Source organism: Cryptomeria japonica, chromosome 4 (assembly GCF_030272615.1).
Source record: "Cryptomeria japonica chromosome 4, Sugi_1.0, whole genome shotgun sequence".
In the NCBI taxonomy this organism is placed as follows: Eukaryota; Viridiplantae; Streptophyta; class Pinopsida; order Cupressales; family Cupressaceae; genus Cryptomeria; species Cryptomeria japonica.
Genome location: NC_081408.1, coordinates 560,521,447 through 560,541,609, shown reverse-complemented (window position 1 = coordinate 560,541,609; position 20,163 = coordinate 560,521,447). Strand labels below are relative to the sequence as shown.

Genomic DNA, 20,163 nt, shown 5'->3' with positions numbered 1-20,163 from the left:
CTACTGCATTGAAAAGGGAACACTTAAAGCTAAAGTGGAATCAGAACTGAACCAATGCAAGTGACCAAGATAGAACTTACTAAAAATAGCATATGCCAAAAATAGAACCATTGTTGAAACCCACTAAAACTGAAAGCCCGAGCTCTCCACAGAACTGAGTCCCTTTACCAATTCCGAATAGCCTATGGGAACCCGGGAATAGACTAATGAGAAGCACATCTAACTAGGTGCAAGAAGGGGATATTACATATCAATCCACTTACAAGGAGCTGGAGGTGTAGTTTCAGGGATGTAACCCCAATTTAGATCATTGGTAAATGTGGTCTAGTTAGAAGAGATTTGGGAAACATATACATGATCCACTCTGCCTGTAGCAGCCCTTTTTTATTTATAGCAACAAGAACAATAACCCAACTTGCAAATTGAAATACACTATTATCATTAAAATCTGAATTAAATTATCAATGTACACATTACAATGCTACAATTGCTTTGGAAAATAATCATTCACATAGTGGTGCCAATCAAAGTTCCCAGACTCGGACTCGGCTCGGACTCGGCAAGGCCGACTCGACTCGTGACTCGGCTATGACTCGGCAATGACTCGGCAATGACTCGGCAAAATAAAAAAAAACTTGAAATTAAGAGATTTTTAACAATTTAAAACTTGTTTCATGCACCCATTATTGAATAAAGCTCAATTATAATGTGTGCTAGCTTGTAATGCCATGAAAGGCATGTTGGTAGAGTATCTACTTGTTTGGGGCTTCTCTTTAGTATTTTCTTTGGCCAAATTGAAATTTTGGGAGCACCAACATGAGACATCAAGAACATCTTCACTTGGAAATTGTAAGGATTGCATGTGTATGGTAGCATTAAATAGTGTGCTTGTTGAACTTAGGTTTTACCTTGGGACTATAGTTGACCTTGGTCTTTCTTGGACCTCTTAGTTTTTAGGATATATATATGTTGGATGGAAGGAGGAATTGTGAGGCCAGAAGGGTTTGAAAATATGCTCCTCAGAGACATGTCCCTTGCCAAAAATAACCTTGTGCCCCATGGGGGAATTTTTTGGGATGTGGAGACAGGTAGGAAATGTCCCCAACTCACCCCCTTTTTTCAAAATTTTAAGAAACATCCTTGTTGTGAGGTACTCACACATAGCCCCATTGCAAATGAAGACCCCCACTTTTTGCTTTCTAGGGTTAGCTCTTTTAGTTTTGTTGTTGGTTGTTTTAGTGTCTTAGCCTTTGCATTGAAGGGATTGAGTTTCTCAAAGGTCATCAAATCGGGTCGATCTCCTCAAGGTGGAGTGAAGGAGGTTAGGTCAGTTGAGTGATTAGGGGTTATTTAGATCATTCCTAGGGTTTTTGTGTACTATTTGGTCACGCTTCATGTTGCTAAATCAAACCTTGGTTGAATGTATAGTGTCCTCCTAGGTCGCGTCCCTTACATCAAGGTCAGAGTGAACTTGCCTTAAAAGTCTGGAATGTCATCCTGATCCTGAAATGGCCTGAAATTTGACTAAGTCTGGAAATTTGAAGGATCCTCCAAAAACTAGATTTTGCATTATAACTCATGGAGGTCTGAAACCACTCTCAAACATCCTGACAATATATATGGAATATAACTTAAAGTATAAGAATTTCTTATACTTAAATGTTATATTCCATATATGAATCCTGGCGGAGAGACTGGCCGAGTCTTGGAGCTTGGACCCGACCAGTTTTGCCATAACTCGCCTGACTCGCGAGTCAGGCGAGTTATGGTCAAAACTCACTGAGTCCGAGTCCCGAGTCAGCAAAACTCGCCGAGCTTGGCTCGACTCGCCAATACATGAAATAACATGCCTATGAAATTACCAACTTCAAATACAATGGAAACTGTACCTTATCACAAAGTTACTGATTGGCTTGCCAACCTCAGTTTGGATCCAGATTTTAGTAACTTCCAATAAGACAATAAAAATCTTTAATCTAACTCGGGTTTTATTTCTCTCTGCCAACATGTGGAATATGTCAGAACAGTTCTGACTCCTTTATTGTTCAGCCTTTCTATGTTTTGGTTTTGAAAAGTCTTCCCTGGATTGCAACTGAAATGTGCATCTATACAATACTTATTTTACAAAATACATATATGGCATCGTGAGAACTGAATAGAAAATTACTAAAAGCATTGTAGAAAAATAATTACAGAAAGTCGGCAGAGAAAGGAAACCCTTATAAAATGCTGCAGAAACAAGACAGAATAAAAGACTTGTGAGCACTAAACAGAGGATGATACAATAATAAAAAGAAAAGTGCATAGGAGGCAGTAGGAGAACCATTAATACCATGAGTAATATAAAATGTATTCCAAGTGTCTCACTGACATTTGAGCTGGCCTTCCTACCTTGGAGCAGCACGGCAGATGCAGAGAAATTCTCTTTGAGATGCTATCTGAAGATCTGACTGCTATTTTTCAGCTGTTAGTACATATCAGGTGAGACAAATAAATAAATTTGTTCACACTCATACCCCTTTTTAAGGGGGAAGAGAAATGGAGTTTAATTGCAGTTAACTGTTTCTCTGTGACTAATATGTAATCATCAAGATTAAAGCTCTAATTTTCCAACCCTCAACCACAGTGAAGCAAATAGAGACAGACAATATAGCAATGACTGATCAGCCACACCCTTCAGATAAAACTGGCATTAACTAAGTATTACTTGATAATGAAAGTCCTGAGAAGTAATAAATGGAAATTCAATTCAAATCCTATGTTTCCTGGTTAGAATTTTGCATAGTAGCTGTTGATCTTTGTTGCTTCTTCTTTAAATCATCGTACTAATTGTATCTAATAAATGTCTGAAACTAGAAATAAGGTGCAAACCAAACCAACATTATTGAAATCCAAAATAGTAAAGGTCATTGTGTGGTTATTTCGCATTGCAATAGCAGGGTTTCAAGTAGGTTTTTTCATTGTTATGAATTGTGATAATTGGAGATAGCTACCTTTTCTGAAAATGCATATGCTTATAATGCAACGTGAATTACTGACATATTTCTGAATGGAAGCGGTGGTCAAGATTACATGATCGATACTTCTTCTAGTCACCCAGCTTGAGGATTTCCATCAGCTCATTTATACAAGCTAACGGACAGATGCTCATTTTCTGTTTGAAATTGAGTCACTCCATCTTATTTTGGCATGCATCATAGTCCACATCCAAATGTCCTGTCATTTGAAATACCGAGCTAAAGCATCCATTTGATCAATGACCAACTTTCAACCAAACACCCACAAAAACCAGCTATTCTACTGTTGTGGATCTTGTATCCAAGGATAGTCATTTCATTTCCAAACCAGCTATCTGTTTGTCCTAGAAAGAAAAATTCTAAAACCCTTAGTTCCCTCTCATTCCCATAGCATTTCATAATGTAGTTAGCTCCGACAAAGAAAAAGTGAACCTGTAACAGGCCACTTCATTGACAGACAATTTAAGATATGAATTGCCTTGCTTATTTGCAAGGTTTTTTAGAATTTGTTGATAATTACGAATGTTGATTTAATACTGACTTGCCCTTAAATTAATATATCTGGTCTGTATCATACCAAAGAACGATTCTCCTAATGGGCAGCTTGCAGCTTCTACAGTTTAGCTGAACATATAAAAATCCATGTTGGCAGCAGAATTCATAGCCCATCACTTACAAGCAGAAATATTCCACTCACAATAAAATCGCATCAGCAGATATTATTTCGCACGAGCGTGAGAAGCTAATGAATAAATCCATATAACAGCTAATGAAATTGTTGGAAATTGCAGAACATAGGTATAGACGAAACAGAAAAGTCCCATCTGAAATAGGGAAACAGACAAAGCTGCTCGCAGATAACACACAACATTGTTAGAAATTGCAATTCACCCTTCTTGAGCAAACCTGAAAATCCCATCATAAAATGGGAAATGTTGCGGGAGAAGAACACCTCGCCGACAGGCCAGGAGAACATATTCAGTTTGAATAATATCCTGTACAAAAATTTCAACGTGTGATAGAGCCAGTGTTATTGCTTGCTAACACCTCAACCTCGCTATTGCTTCAGGGTTTTCAAAAACTGCCACCCTACATCTAGTGAAATCCTAAAAGTCCCATTATAAAAAGGGTGAATAGCTCGGTGGTTAAAAAACTCACCTGCTGAGCAAGATCCTAAGAACACTCTTAACATAATCTTCACAAATGAGAAAAAATTCTGGCTGCATTAACAACCCACAATTTAAGTGGTCCTTCAAAGCTTATTACGAAGGCATATGAAACGCATATACAATATAATTTACTGCGATAGAAATTTCCTTGAAATGATATGCCAGTACACAGATTCAATGCATGTAATATTAACAAAACAGTCTGGTATCGATTCAAGGTTCGAAACCATCTGAGTATACTCTAGAATGCAGTAATAAGATGTAAGCTCAAAGCACATATTCAATGTATCTAGTACCAACTCAAAAAATGGCATTAAAATGTCCATTGCAAAACACCCAAAGACCATAAGAATATAAGGCAACATGGCTTGAATCAGAGCTTATAATGTATCTAAACCATAGAAACACAGTGCCAGCTAATTCCTTGGGAGATTAAGTTAAGAAAAAGAAAAAATGTCCATAGCATGCCCAATAAAAAAGAACATCAAACTGAAGAAAAATGCAGGAGCGGAATTTGACAAGTTTCCATTCGTCACTACCTGACTAATTAAATAGCTTCCCTACCACCTAATTCAATAAGCTTACAAAACATATTTGAAAACATACCAAATATTCAGTGGCTTCTTCTGCAAGGCTGCTAGTTTCTATGATCTTTAATCAACTTACATGAAAATTCATTCGAAAGGACGTGGGTGATAATAATGTTAACGTAGGGTGTGTTTCCAATTCCACTGTCTTTTCAGTAAACTTCTGGGTAGTACATAAAACCTTAGAGATTATAATTGAGTAAACTGAAGTTAATCGAAATGCTGGTGTATGGACTTCCATCTGATGAATTCTGAAAACAAGCGTAGGTGCGGTTATTTTTTGGTGCCCTCCATTGGCATAGGATAGCTTGCCAAACAACTTGGAACAATAAATAAAATTCTTCGTTTTATGAGGATCAACTTCTATTGTCGTGCGAAAATTTTGAATTCTGTCATAAGCATAAATATTTTGTTTATTTATTATTATTATTGTATGTATTCCACGTAAAATTGTGTGTGTTTGAATCTATTTATACCATATTTTTTATTATCACTTTTAATATTGTGTAAAAAAAATTATTCATTTTATATTGAATTTTTTTTATGTAAATAATCAAATTTATCAATGGTGTAATTTTTGTTGAGAGTTGGTATAATTTGAGTTTTTATCTGTTTTTTCTACACTCATCTCTAGAGACCAATCTTAATCTTTAGGTTTGTCAATTTCGTGCCTTGAGTCATATTTACAATTGCATATAGAATTTCAATCAAGTGTGCAATTGCAAATGTGACCCTTCAACTTTCAAAATCCAGATTCAAATTAAAGGTCAACCTTACCCTTCTCACTTGATTGTTGTGTCCTAACTTAGCATATGAAATATTTTTTTTGCAACATTTGGATTTGTATTTAAGGGGTTAACCTTGGTTCATTTAAGGGGGCTCCTAGATCTTGATCCAAATCTTAGCTTGTATTTTTATTTAGGAGCACTCGTTACAGCCACTTCATCATCTAAGGCATCCATGACATGCTTGATTATTGTCTTTGATCATTTTCGTCATTGACTTGATATGATCCTTATGGATTGATTTGACACAAAAGAGTTGGTATCCCTATTACATACAAACTCCCAAACACACAACCAAATTTTATGTGGAAAATTGTATAGAAATTCATGACATTTGAAGATGAATATTCAAAGATATATATATATATATATAGATCAAATTCATAGGTTCATAATCAATCCCATATCTATGGAAGTAACCTACAGTTATTGACAAAAGCTCTAAAGAATTTTTTTAAGCCTCACTAATTTTTCTAAACCTAGACAAATGACTTCATGACATTTGTTGTAACTCATCTGCAAAATTAATTTTTTTTTTATGCATTTAATCTTGTTAGGATTAAGGTGTCATCTACCTTGTAAATTATATGACATGGTTCCAACATCCTTGGAAAGTGTCCTAAGGCACTTAGGATGTATTGGGAAAATAATTTGTAATATTTATTTTTCACTATTGTTTGTAATACATTCATAAGAGGTGGTGGGTTACACTAGCAGTGATAAAAGTGGGTGGTGAACACAAATATCTAATATTGTTTTAGTCACTTATGAATGTCCAAAATAAGATATTTAATGACAAGAAAGTGGAAAAAGAGTGAACTATGGGTTTCTCCAAGTGGGAGTATGGAAGAGGCAACAGGTGTCTCTTGGTTTTTGATCATTTATTACATTTAATGTAATGTTTATCTTGCAAGTATAGGTGTCCATGTTGGAGGGATCCCAAGGGTTGTGGTCTTGAGTAATGAAGAGTCTTCTTTGGGAACCTGTATTGGTGGTTTTGGAGCTCTTGTCATTCTATAAATTCACCCTCTGGGTATGGATTTTATGTGTAACAGAACGGGGAATTGTTGAATGTAGTTTTCTCTACAGGAATGAAGGACATATGGGAGGCATAAGGAGGTTGTTTGCATGTGCATAGATGATTCTATGGTGGAGATAAAGAGGAAAATGGAAGTGATTGTATTGTAACACTTGTATTGTTGTTAATACAAGCTTGTCCTCTCTTTCTGGTGGAGTTTTTTCCTACAAGGGTTTCTCCACATAAATCATGTGTTATGTGTGGATGTTATGTTGTTGATTTATGTCTAATTGTTGTTATCTTATGCTAATGTTAATCATATTTATTGTTGTTATAAGTTCACATAAGATAAGTCTATCAAGCATGGTTAACAAGCTAATTTTTGGCAAATGTCATAATGAAGAAGGATCTAATCATGGGTTTTCCACAATTAAGGCAACTTATTTTTCATATTTGCATATGAGTTTCAGATTTTCATGTTGCCATTATCCAAGCCTTGAATCTCATCCTTTGATTAGTTTATTGGCTATAAATTGATCTTCACAATCTTTGGTATTGAACTTGTTTATTTCCCAACAAATCTTATTCTTTTATCATCACAACTATTTTATCTAGGATAAGTTCTTTATATTTTTAGTTTATATTTATTTCTCCTAGGTTTATATAAAAAAAAATTATTTCCTCTTTCAGTTTGATAAACCCCTCCACTCTTATATCCCGTTAGGGTTTAACTTCTTATTTTTATTATGAAATTTTTTATCTTAATTTTATATATTTTTTAATATCATATGCATTTCTACCCTTTTGATATGTCATTGGTTATTTTTCTATAATTTGTTTATGCCACAAGCTTGTCAAACCTTGATTTACCTTTGTGAAGAAGTGCTCACCTAAACTTTTGTGTGTGGCTTCTTAATCCATTGAACCAAAACTCACCGTTGAGACTAAAAATGATGAGAAATCTATCTTTTCAATCATAATAAATACGAGGATAAGAAAGATCTATCTCTCATTGGATAATTACTTTTTGAAGAGCTTGTTAATATTATACTTCTCCTTCATATTTAGTTGCATCTCTTCATAATTTATTGATTTGTGCACCCTTTGGTACAAATACTGGTGCAGGAGCACCTCATGACTAAGATGATAAGAGAAATAAAGGTTAAAGGTTACACATAGGAATTTGACCTTTAAATCTATGTAATAGGGTAGTCTTGTTTGTTTGATTTTTGTAATAAACCCCACCTTGTCACCCAATTTCATGGATTTGGAAAATTGATAAGCCACCATGGGCATATGGGCCTAGGGGTATTTAGTTGAGTATTTTATAGGTGTTTATGTGTTGGATCTGTCTTAGGTAGACTTAAGACATGTTGAAACCACTCTAGGTAGGCAGATTTAACATGTGTCAAAAGTTGCTCAAACTTGACAACTTTTGTTGACAACTTTTAATGACAACTTTTGGTTGCAAATAGCAACTTCCTTCCAATAGTCACCTCGGTTCAAAAGGTGGTTGATAACCGTTGATTAAGGTATAAAATTTAATTTCCAATCATCATTGGGGAGAGAGAAAGTTTTGTAAACATTTTGGCATCATTGAAGCAATAGAATTCTGAGAATTTCCTGCAATTTTGTTGTTTTGATCGGGGTACCATAATGTACGATCATTTTGGAGTTAGGAAACCAGTGGGATGTGTTAGAGTGGCCAATCACCTTTCATATGAATCAAGTTTGAGTTCCTAATTCACCAAGACAAGGGAGAAACCTGCAATTTTCTGGAAGTGATCTAGATTTGACAGTTTGCCTAGGGTTTTTGCAAAGAAATGGCCTCATCTTGTTGATCCTTCATTGGTGGCTCACATCTTTTGAGGGGATGAAAGTATGGCCAATGTACTTTAAGATTTTGAAGGCCTTTAGCAGGTTAGGATCGGTTGGAGGTGAGGGTTTGATGCATTAAGGTGGGCAACACCATGTAGCCACCGTGTAAGTGCAAGCAAACAGGTCTCATATCAGATGTTAGGGGTCTGATAATGGCCTAAAACTTAGTAATTTGTGAATTTACCATGTTATAAGAGTTTCCCTTGAGTTGGTTTGATGAAATAGGATTTGTGTCTACACACTCCTTTGTAAAATAGGCCTAATTGGGGCTACTAGGTCCCGTAAACAAGATAGGGTTTGGATTCTTGTGTACCCAAACTATCAGAACCCTTGGGATGTGTTTTTAAACTCTCAAAAGGGTATCCAAATCTGAAATTTTTTGTCTGGTTCCTTTGGAGAAATAGGAGTTAAGTGTGGAAAACCAGTCTAGTAGGCCTTATTGTAGCAATCACCTCAAACCGGTAGAGGGAACCTAATTTGATCATTAAAGGAGGTCTTCCTGACCTAGGGGAGTTCAAACCAAACCTTAAATAGGCATTGATGCATTAGAGAGGGGATCAAACCATTATTGGGATATAGGGTCCTTAAGAGCCTCTAGAAGACCTTATGAAGCACTCAATGGAAGTGACCTTGTGAGGAAGCCTTTAAGAAGGAAGGGATGTGAGACTTGTCAAACTAATCTTCCCTAACCCCTTATAGTGTTTTGAGATTGCTAGAATCCTTGGTTTGTTCTTGGACTAGGGGGAACCTATTCTATACCTACACCAAGGCTCTGCATCAAATATTCTTTATGGAAACTTGATACTATGATGTATTTCTCAACTATTTGCATGATTTAACTTCCTTATTACCCATCCCCTTTTTATTTTACATTGATTCTTCCTCTTCTCATCTTGAAAATTTTCTCATTAAAGTGTATATATCGAGAGGTAAAAAAATGCTTGAGACTATGTGGAAGCTTTCCAAAATAGCCAAACCACAATTTATCCTTTCAAATCAATAATGATAAATAGTATTTGGTGTGTGCACTTCAGAATGTGACTACATTTTGTCCTATTGGATAATGAAATGGAATCCTAGCCTAGAGACATAAACTAAGATCTTAATTCCCAAATCACTATCATTCATTTGAGGAAATAGCCAATAATATCTAACTTCATTCCCAAAGGAGAGTTGGATGTTGTGTAGAATTATTTTCCCTTTTGATTGATTTGATTTGATGTGAATATGTAATGACTAGGTAAAATTATAGGAAATTGACAAGATTCAACATTAACATAAATATACATAATAGTAAACCAACATAGAAGCTCAAATTTGGAAATGATAAACAAAGAGGAACATATAGCTAAAATTTGGAGTTGAAAGTGTTAGTCTAGTGAACTAGGTGCCCTAGACGCGGTGATGTCTTCATCAACTAAGGCTTTGAATTCTAGATTAGGATGCTCTATAGATATTTTCTTCCAAAATTCAACCTAAAAGTGAGCTAATTGGCATAGTTTAGGGGTTTTTGCCTATTATAAGTTTGGGATTGTGTGTATCAGTTTGCTCTATGCAAATCTGAAACTATTTATTGTTGGATGTGTAACATTTACACATGTTATAAGATGGAAACATGTTGTATTGTGTAAAGGCTTGCTTAAGTCAACCCATATGTTTGTGTTTTTACCTCCACTACAAGGATGATGATGTAAAAGAGAGCTTAACCTTGGTAGGGTAGAGCATAAACCATAAATGAAATGTTGAATTAACAATATTATACCTTGGGATTGATAATAGTGGTGATACAATTCTCCTTAGATAAACAATATTATATGTTGGGATTGATAATAGTGGTGATACATTGTTCCTTAAATATAGATATGTGACATAGTAATCAGATGTGATGTGTGATCAAAGTAGATGCAAATGACTGAAGAGATAATGAAGTGTGTGAATTCTATCTATTGAGCTTGATTGGAAGTGTACTTCATGCATATGTAAGATGTAATTATAGAAATTCATTTTGTCTACTTGTTCTCTTTTGGGCATTAAGCCCTTCGACAGCGAGCCTTCATCTTTTAGGCAACGAACCTTGTAGTTGTAGCATCCTAAATTGTACCCCCTTTCAATTTAGTCCACATTTTTTTCCCTCACCTTTGTGTGTGTCTCCCAATTCCTAATTAAGTCTTGATTATGCCTTCATCATGCAAATGTGGCTTTACTTTCATCTCATGCACTGCATGGTCCCTTATTTTGGCCCCAAAATAGGGTAGGACCATGTCATGGTGCTCTGGTCCTCATTGGGACCAAGGTGCCACACTCTAGTCCTCCTTAATTGGGCCCTATCTTGGTCCCCTCTTGCATTCTAAAAAATGAGCGGGAAATCTCTCCCCGTGTCAGCCTATGTCAAAAAATTAATACACTTTTTGATGGGAATGTATATAAGGAGGCTTTCCCCTCTCATTTGCATATATGGACACCATAAGAGAAGGGAGAAATTATAATCATCAAACATTCAAGCATTCATCATAAAGCATTTTTAGAGGTCTTCAAGGTTGCATTCTTCATTCATCAATTGTGGAGTAACATTACATCTTTCATATGCAAGCATGTGTGTGTGATTAGGGTTTTGTCATGTTCATGCCATTTCATACAACATATGTGACTACATTTAAGAAGCAAAGCATCATTATCAATTATTGTAGATATGAGGTATACCTTTCCATTATTTATTTTAGTATTTGCAATATTTCAATCAAGGTTAATTCCTTAACCAGGGTTTGACCTAGGCAAGCCCCTATTCCCAACCTATTTCCCTTTCTTTATGTGTGCAGGAAACAGGTACAGAGATGCAATCTTCAGAATAGGCATTATTTGAAGAGATGAATCAACTCCTTTTGGTGTGCGAAAAGTTAGGAGGACCAGAGTGACGGGCGCTCCAATCTTGACATTTTTGGAGCTTTTTCAGGATTATGGTCTAAATCTGCATATACTGCTCAGATCCAGGTGAGTGCCTCAATTTGACAATTGTAGCTCATTGTTTATGCATTTTTACCTTCATTTTCAACACTTTAACCTAATTTCAACAATTCAACTCACAAAAGAGGGCAAACAAATTCACACCCTGTTTGAATCCAATTAGTATTCAGTCCTTATCAATATTGGTTTGTGATTGAATCTATTGGATTCACCCCTCTTTTGAATGTAATGGTGTAAATTAGTGGTTTTCATACATCTAATGGTGGAAACCCTAATTTTCCACCCATTATATTTTGGTGAACCTGACTCCTCACACCTTCAATTTTGATTTATGTTCTCAGATTTGAGTGTTTATGCAATTTAAAATTTAATTTCCATTTGAATTTCAAAAATTTAGTGGTTAGTCTCAAAACCCTAATTTTTTAATTTAAAATTGAGCTTGTGATTTGCTTAATTTGGATTAATTATCTTAGACATGATTTAGAAACATTCAAAATTCAAATTCAGATTCATAGATCTCATTTTAATCAAATTATATAAATTTAGAGGTTTTTTTATATAAAAACCATAATTTATTTTGGTTAATTTGATTTGTGGATTGCTTCACTTTTCAACATTAATTATGGCACTTAATAGATATGATTTATTTTCTATTTCACATATGATTACCTTTCTTTTCACTTATATCTATCAAAATCATGGGTTGGATAATGGCTTCTTCCATTTCACCATGCTTCTTTTCATTCACAGCACTTTGGCATATTGTGGTTTTAGACCTTCAAAATTACTTCCTTTCAATCAATTTGATCTCAAAGCTTTCATTTATAGTACATGTTTTATGGTGATGTTTCTAGGAAAATGCATTTCATATATAGATCACCTCAAATCTTTTGTAGATCCTAATTCTAGAGATGCTAATATGCGTACCTCTCCTAGGTTATCTAATGTGAATGAAGAAAGAGCTAATACTCCTATCAATGATCTCTCTAATGGAGAGGAAGCATTGGACAGAAACATGGACCCATCTTCTTCTCATACACATACCCTTGTGCAAGGGGGGCAAAATCAAACCATTGGCGTTTCCATCTCTCTAGCTCATCCTTATTCTCCAAGAGCCTATCTTAAACATCAAAATATTTGTAGAGAAGATGATGTCATACATTTCATTCATGATCTCTCTCCCCACATAACATTAATCAAAGATGAGGCCTTAGATGATAAGGATCTTCCTTCCCAATCTACCAAAGAGGATATTGATGATGAAAGAAAGGAAAGCCTTCCTTCACAAGATATTTCTTCTTCATCTACTAATCCCTTCATTCCTTCTAAACATCCTTACACTACAAGCTTCAAATAAATTTATACAATTTTCCTCCACCTTATCAATTAAAGGAATCTTATAGGAGTGGCTTTAACATAATATCAAAACAAGGTTTTAGAGGACAAGGACTTGGAAAATTTGAACAAGGAATTAGAGTCCCTATAAACCCTCCTACACAAATTACCACATAAGGCCTAGGAAATGGTAATAAATCTCCTATGGATGACCTCCTTAGGATTAAATATTTCAAAGACCATCTTGCAAGACAACAAGCCATTCATTCACGTAAAAGTGCTTCTTCTTCAAAAACTCCTTTTTGTTTATTTCATCAAACTCATGATCACCATGCTAATGACTGACCTAATTTTCAAAATGCAATGAAAGAACTTATTGATAGCGGGAAAGTTAAAGTAATTGATGATAATCCTTCTTCTTCTAATAATGCCTCTTTTCCTTAATCTCAAAAGAATAAGCCTACACCTATTGATGATCAAGAAAATTTGGCTGCTAGAATCTTTTGGAAATTGAAGTATGACAAGAATGTTGTTTTTCCTTTTGTGAAGTTTAGCACTAAGCATAAAAAAGGAAGCAAACATTTTATTTTTCGTCGTGTTGGTTCTCATTCTGTTGTAAAGTGTAAAGAATTTAAGGAATTTGTTCAAGAACAATACGATCATGCTCGTATATGCTTTTCAATAAATCTTGCTCTCTTTCTTGGTGAAAAGGTAGTGTCTTAGCACTCCTTTCACCCTCATGTTTCTCCCCACCCTATGACACAAGTAGTTAGCTTTATTTGGGGCTCTCTATCATTAGATCTGGAGCTTTTTCAATTTCAAATATCTTGGGGTTAGCAATGTGATTCTCTTTTACTTCTATCCTTTCTCTCATCTTTAAAGTTTCACCATTTCCTTTATTGATTGCATTTTTCATAACTCGATGTCCTTTTTTGCATAGAATTATCCTTCATGTGAGTACATGTGTGTCCCTTATTAGGACCTAATATTTGTTTGAAAGGACATGTCTTTTATGAATAATCTCTAGGAAATGTGTGATTCTTCTCCTTGTCTTCTTGCTTGGGAGGCAAGGATGGCTTTTTCCTTATCTCTATATCTAAAGTATCACTATTTTTTTTAGGGGTTGCATTTTTCATGTGTTGATATCCTTTCTTGCATGGAATGGTATGTCTCTTATGACTAATCCCTCCTTAGGAGAATATGTGATCTTTCTCTCTTTCTCTCTCTCTCTCTTTGAAGATTACCTCTTCCTTAGAGTTGTATTTTACATAAATTAATGCCCTTTCTTACATTGGATATTAATTCGTGTGAGTATATTGTGTATTTTATTATGTCTAATATCTCCTTAGAGGAGTTTTTGATTCTTATTATTTCTCTTTCTCTTCAAATATTACCTCTTTTTTTGTGTTGCATTGTTCATAACTTGATGTCCTTTCTTGCATAAGAATTGTCCTTCATGCGAGTACATGTGTGTCCCTTATGAGGACCTATTCTTTGTTTGAAATGATATCTTTTATGAATAATCTATCTTTAGGATTGTTATGTAACTCTTCTCATTGTCCTTACACTTGGGGGGCAATGATTTCTTTCTCCCTCTCCTTTCTAAGGATCCACTTTTCCTTTGTGGAGTGGTGTTTGTTCATGATTTGATGTCATTCCTTGTGTAAAGTTGTTGTTTGCTCAAGGATTCTCTCTTATACAAGAGGTGTAAGTCCTTGGCTACAACCTCTTCTTAACTTGGCAATGTACATCTTTTATAAACGTACTTCCTCTCATTGAGTCAAAATTGTGTCATCCTTCATCAACAATCTCTTTCACCTAGCAATATGATGAAGGTATGAATTCTTGTTCTCCTTGCCTTCTTTTGGTATTCAAGAAACACCTCTTGGAGATAGATGTCTTTTGAGAAAATACCTCTTTTTCTCCAAGGATATCCTTTATACTTGTTGCGGGCTATCTCTTTTTCAACTATCTTATCCTTGCTTGAAGAGTATTCCCTCTTTAGCTTGGATTTATGACATTGTTGCCTAAAGGATATCTCCTTGCTGTTGAAGATAAGGTATCCTTGTCTCTAAGCTTCCTTAAGACATCAACATGAATCCATGTTGATATCTTAAGAGGGGGCACCCATATCACTCCCTTTTGTACCATATCTTTGCATATCTTTGCATGTCTTAAACAAAGTGTTCATTGTAATGCCCACCAAAATACCCTAGAGAAATAAAGATAACTAACATGCAAAAAAGGATAATTTTTTTTTAATCATCTAATACAACACATATATCCATTTAATCAAATGCATTAAACAACCATACACACTATATACATATAACCAATATGAACATAAATATAAAAAGGAATCATATGATCTCATAATGCAAGCATAGATAAACACAACTCAATATTTAACCATCTTCCCTAGGGTATCTCAATGTCACTACTTACAACATCACTATAAGCAATAACATCATGAATGCAACCATAATCCTATGCAATCTACTCATATAACTACTACTTCCATGCATGAATATAGGATCAACCTTTAATCTATCTATCTTGAATCCTTTCATTAATAACACAACCCATTTAAACCCTATTAGGTTCATTTTAAGACACCAATCCAAATATTCCTAATCCCAATCACTAAATCATCATCTAACATCATAATTCCATTTCCAATATGATGTAAGATCTCTTTGTAGATCATAGGTCAAGGATATAGGTTTATCTATGTGCGAATAATGATGTAATCATATACAAAAGATTTGGTCAATCATAGGTGATCAAATTGGTTTTGTAAGAGAGGTTTAAGGCCTCCGGTATTGAGCTTAAGCGGAACTTCAAGCATAGGAGATGTTATACTTGCAATTCACTCTTCTTTCCAGATTGTAGTTTGATGTTTTTGTAGTCAGTGAGGCTCATTTTTGTGATGAGCAGTGCGCTCTAGGTTGTTGACCTTCCTGCATGTGCAGGCCCCTAATATTGTAATCACATACTTATTGCGGAAGTATTATCTGACTGTGGGTAGGCTTCCCACCGTGGGTTTTCCCTTTACTGGGTTTTCCATGTACAAATCTTGGTGTCATGTGTTATGGATGGATGGTAATTGTTATGTGATTTATGCTTATGTTTAATTGCTATATTTGTTATTATGGTATTTGGTTTATTTGTTATTATGGTATTTGGTTTATGCATTCTGGTATTGAGTTTATGTGTTCCGATAATAAGGTTTTGAATGCTTAAAGTTCTATAATCCGATGACAATTGATTCACCCCCCCCGTCTTAGTTGTCCTCTAGTTATTTGAGTTGTCTAACAATTGGTATCAGAGATTGGTCCTCTCTACAAAAGCTTAATCATTTAAGGAAGATCCTATGGCATCTAGCAGTTCAAGTTCATCAAATACATCTACAATTGTTTTCCAGAAAGAAATTCCTAGTATTGATGGAACAAATTACAGGGTATGGAAGATTCAGATGGAGACTCACCTGAGATGTCTTAGAAAGGAGATTTGGGAGATCACTGAGAATGGTGTTACATCATTTAATCTGGCATTTAGCAATCCTCCTCCGACAGGTCTGGATAAAGAGCTTGAGAATGATTGTAGAGCTAGAGAAGCCCCTTTTGTGTGCACTTTCTGATCAGCAAATAATGAGACTAACTGACAAATCAATTGCAAAAGCTATATGGGACAAATTGGAGACTCTGAATGAAGGTGACCCTACTGTTAAAATTGTTAAACTTGATGGTTACCGGGTGAGGTATGAAAACCTGAAGATGGAAGAAGATGAAAGGATTATTGCTTTTATGGAGAGAGTTAATGAGATTGTTTTGGGAATTCAATGTTGTGGTGGATTTTAAAGGGAAGATGAAATAGTTTCTAAAGTACTGAGAACTTTGCCATTGGCCTATAAGATGAAGGCTACTACAATTAATGAGTTGAGAACTAGGGAAATCACCTCTATCAATAGGGATACCTTGGTTGGAAAGTTATCTACTTTTGAGCTTGAGGAATTTGAACCTTCTGGTGTTGTGAAATTTGAACCTTCTTTTCATGCATCTACATCATCTACCAGCAAGAGTGATTGGAAACCTTTATATGCGAAGGAACTAGAGGATATGAAGAAAGAAGATGAAGAGTTTGAGCAACTTGAAGCTTTATTTGCTAGAATAGTATCTAAAGGACCGACATGAAGTAAGTATGAAGGAAAATCACCTTTTAAATGCTTTGCATGTAATAAGATAAGTCATTTTGCATCTAGATGTTTTGAAAAGAATTCAAGATTTGAAGAAAGAGCTAGAAGATCTTTTAGGCCTAACCATGATTATCAGAACAAGCATAAGTACAGGAAAAACAAAGACAAATCATGCTACTATGCGGATGAGGAAGGTGTGACTGATTCTGATGATGAACTGACAGAAGATTCAGCTAGTGGATCCAACAATGGAAAGTGTAGACACCTAAAAATGTCTCATTAATTCCACACTAATTATTTGTCTATTTAATTAAGTAATTCTTTAATTATTTGATTAAATTAACTATTTCTTCTTATCATCGCCCTTCAACGCTTCTAATTATTCTATTTCTATTCTCAAATCATTTTAATCATCTAACCTTATCTCAATTATTAATTATTTAGTTAATTATGATTTTTTCCTTAGTTAAATAATCTTTATTATTTAATTAATTCTATTTCCTAAGTTTAAATAATTTCATTTAAATTATTTAAATTAATTAATTATTCCTCCAATTACCCAAATCATAATTCCATCTAATTTCATTTCATATTCTCCCAAATTCGAATTTCACTTCATTTCATCTAATTTCATTTCTTCCAAATTCACATTTCCCCAAATCTGAATTTCAATTAATTTCATGTACATTTCAGCATTCGAATGACCAAATTCAAATCCAAATTGAAAATGAAAATCAAATTCAATTTCAAATTCCTACAACACATGCTAAAATCAGAATTGATTGATCAAATCAGTTAACTCAGTTAACTCATCAATCATCCATTTTAACTCAAAATCAATTCAATCTTCTAATCCATCAATTCAGTCTTCTCCCTAGTCTATTCAGTTCACTAATCAATCAAGTGAGTTGACTAATCCATCTATTCACTTCACTCTTCAATCAATCTAGTTGACTACTCAATCAAATGAGTTGACAAATCAATCAATTGAGTTCATTGATCAATCAATTTTAGTTATCTATCAATCAACACTTGAGTTCTACTTCTCACCCCCTTTGTGTTGAAAATCTATAAATTCAACCTCTCTTCTCAATTCAGTCTAGAATCACAGTCTTCAAAATTGTTGCTTATCTTATGTAGGAAATCAAGTGCAATACTTGAGAGCCACCTACATCAACAACAATGGAGAAGAGAAATGGAAGCCTTGCTATGTCAATTGAGGGAGTCTTAGATAGATTATTCTTTCAATTCAATTGATAATTAGCTTTATTCTATTGTTATTTAGGAGTAATAATTTGATTTAGAGTTGTGATTCACTCTTTGATAATATGATTTATGCAATTTATGCTTATTTACTGTCTAGGTACATTTGGTGAACCCGACGTGAAATATGGATCTATCCACACAACAACAAACACAAGGTTACACACCTGCAACAATGTCAACAAACCTAAACAAGATGTCTTCCCTTGATGAAATACGACATAATTTGACAAAGGAAGAGCTCGAAGTAGCCCAAAAATATCCTGCAACATTAATGATTCTCAACGCTCTCATTAATAGTGACATAGATAGGTATCTCGCTCTCTTAGTACAAAATGGGGCCAAACTACTACCAGGGGTAGATATTTCAACAATACTACCACAAGGTATGACATTAAACCAGAATATACCTCAAATACCCATTACAACGCAGACACAAGCAACAATTGCTACAACAACACAAGGTATATCTCAAAATGCAAATATGGCTACAACCTCAATACAATCAACAATGACACCACCAAGTGCCAATCTTACAACATGGGCAACGCCAAATATGGCTACAACCTCAATATAGTCAATAGTGACACCACCAAGTGCCAATCTTACAACATGGGCAGTGCCAAATATGATGCTACAAGCTCTAATATCTCACACCACTACCTTGGAAAATATAACTCAACCAACAATTTCGGTCGGTTCCTCCTACAATAGTCAGAATGTGAATCCAGGGATAACAAGCTTGGCTCAGCCAAATGCTACTCCACAATTTGCATACTTCACACCACCTACTGGGAATTATGGTACACAGTTACTTGGTTTATCTACATTTCAACAAGCTCAAAGGTACTCAAATACTATTCCTTTTGTAGGGAACATTCATCAAGTCAACACACCAATAACCCAAACAGAACTTTTGACTCAACAAATGGAGAACCTACAAAAGAAAATGGCCAGTATATAAGAGGGAAATGATATAAAGAGCTATACCATGGAAGATCTCTATCCTTATCCTTTTGACAAAAAATTATACATGTCACCTTTTCCCCCGCATTTCGAAACACCAAAATTTGACAAATATAGAGGGAAAGGAGATCCTCAAGATCATATAAGAGAATTCTTCACGACATGCATTGAAGTAGCTCACAATGATTCATACTTGATGAGATTATTTTCAAAGAGCCTGGGAGGGACAATACTAGAATGGTTTTCACACCTTCCGCCAAAAATTACTTCATGGGGAGAATTAGCTGAGTTATTTATATCCAACTTTGCCTTCAACATAGATAATCCAATCACATTAATGGATTTGTGTGCAATGAAACAAAAAGAAGGTGAGACTTTCGCTACATTCTTACAAAGATGGAGAGGCCTATATCGTAGATGCCTCAGTCACATCCCTGAAGTAGAACAAGTAGACATTTTTAATGAAAATCTTGTGCCTCCGATTAAATATCCATTACAAATGCAATGCTTGAATAATTTCAAAGACATAACAGAAAAAGGCATGAAATGTGAGAAAGACCTATTACAATAAGGGATATTGAAACACCAAAAGGATATTGGACCAACCACCATCATAAGCAATGAAAGACCAAAATTTTGGTCTAGAAACAAAAATGTCACAAATGACGGAGTTGTTGATGCATGTATTGTGAACAGAGCTCAACCAACAATATCTTTACAAGGATCAATTGATAAGAACTAGTCTCAGACAAATGACACCAATATGCTACAATCAAATAATCCAAGGCCTCCAAGGATAGGCACACCTAGAAGTAACTTCACACCCCTTGGAGAACTTATTGAATCAACACTGAAGAAGTTGATATAGAGAAATGCTATAACCTTACCAGAAGCTAGGCCATATGAACCAGGTCCATTTAAGCCTGCTTGGTGGAACGGCAACGACTTCTACGAATGTCATTGTAATAAGGGTCACAAGACAACAACTT

The 20,163-nt window shown here is 35.0% G+C and overlaps 1 protein-coding gene across 1 annotated transcript in view; it reads right to left on the bottom strand.

Annotated features, from left to right (window-relative positions):
• The window catches only part of LOC131029459 (protein CHROMATIN REMODELING 35), a 144,387-nt gene extending 139,411 nt beyond the window's left edge, over window positions 1–4,976 (bottom strand). Inside the window, exon 1 of the mRNA XM_057959956.2 lies at window positions 4,793–4,976. The gene's annotated coding sequence lies outside the window, so the exon portion shown is untranslated. The remainder of the gene's footprint in view (window positions 1–4,792) is intronic.
• Window positions 4,977–20,163: the final 15,187 nt, after the last annotated feature.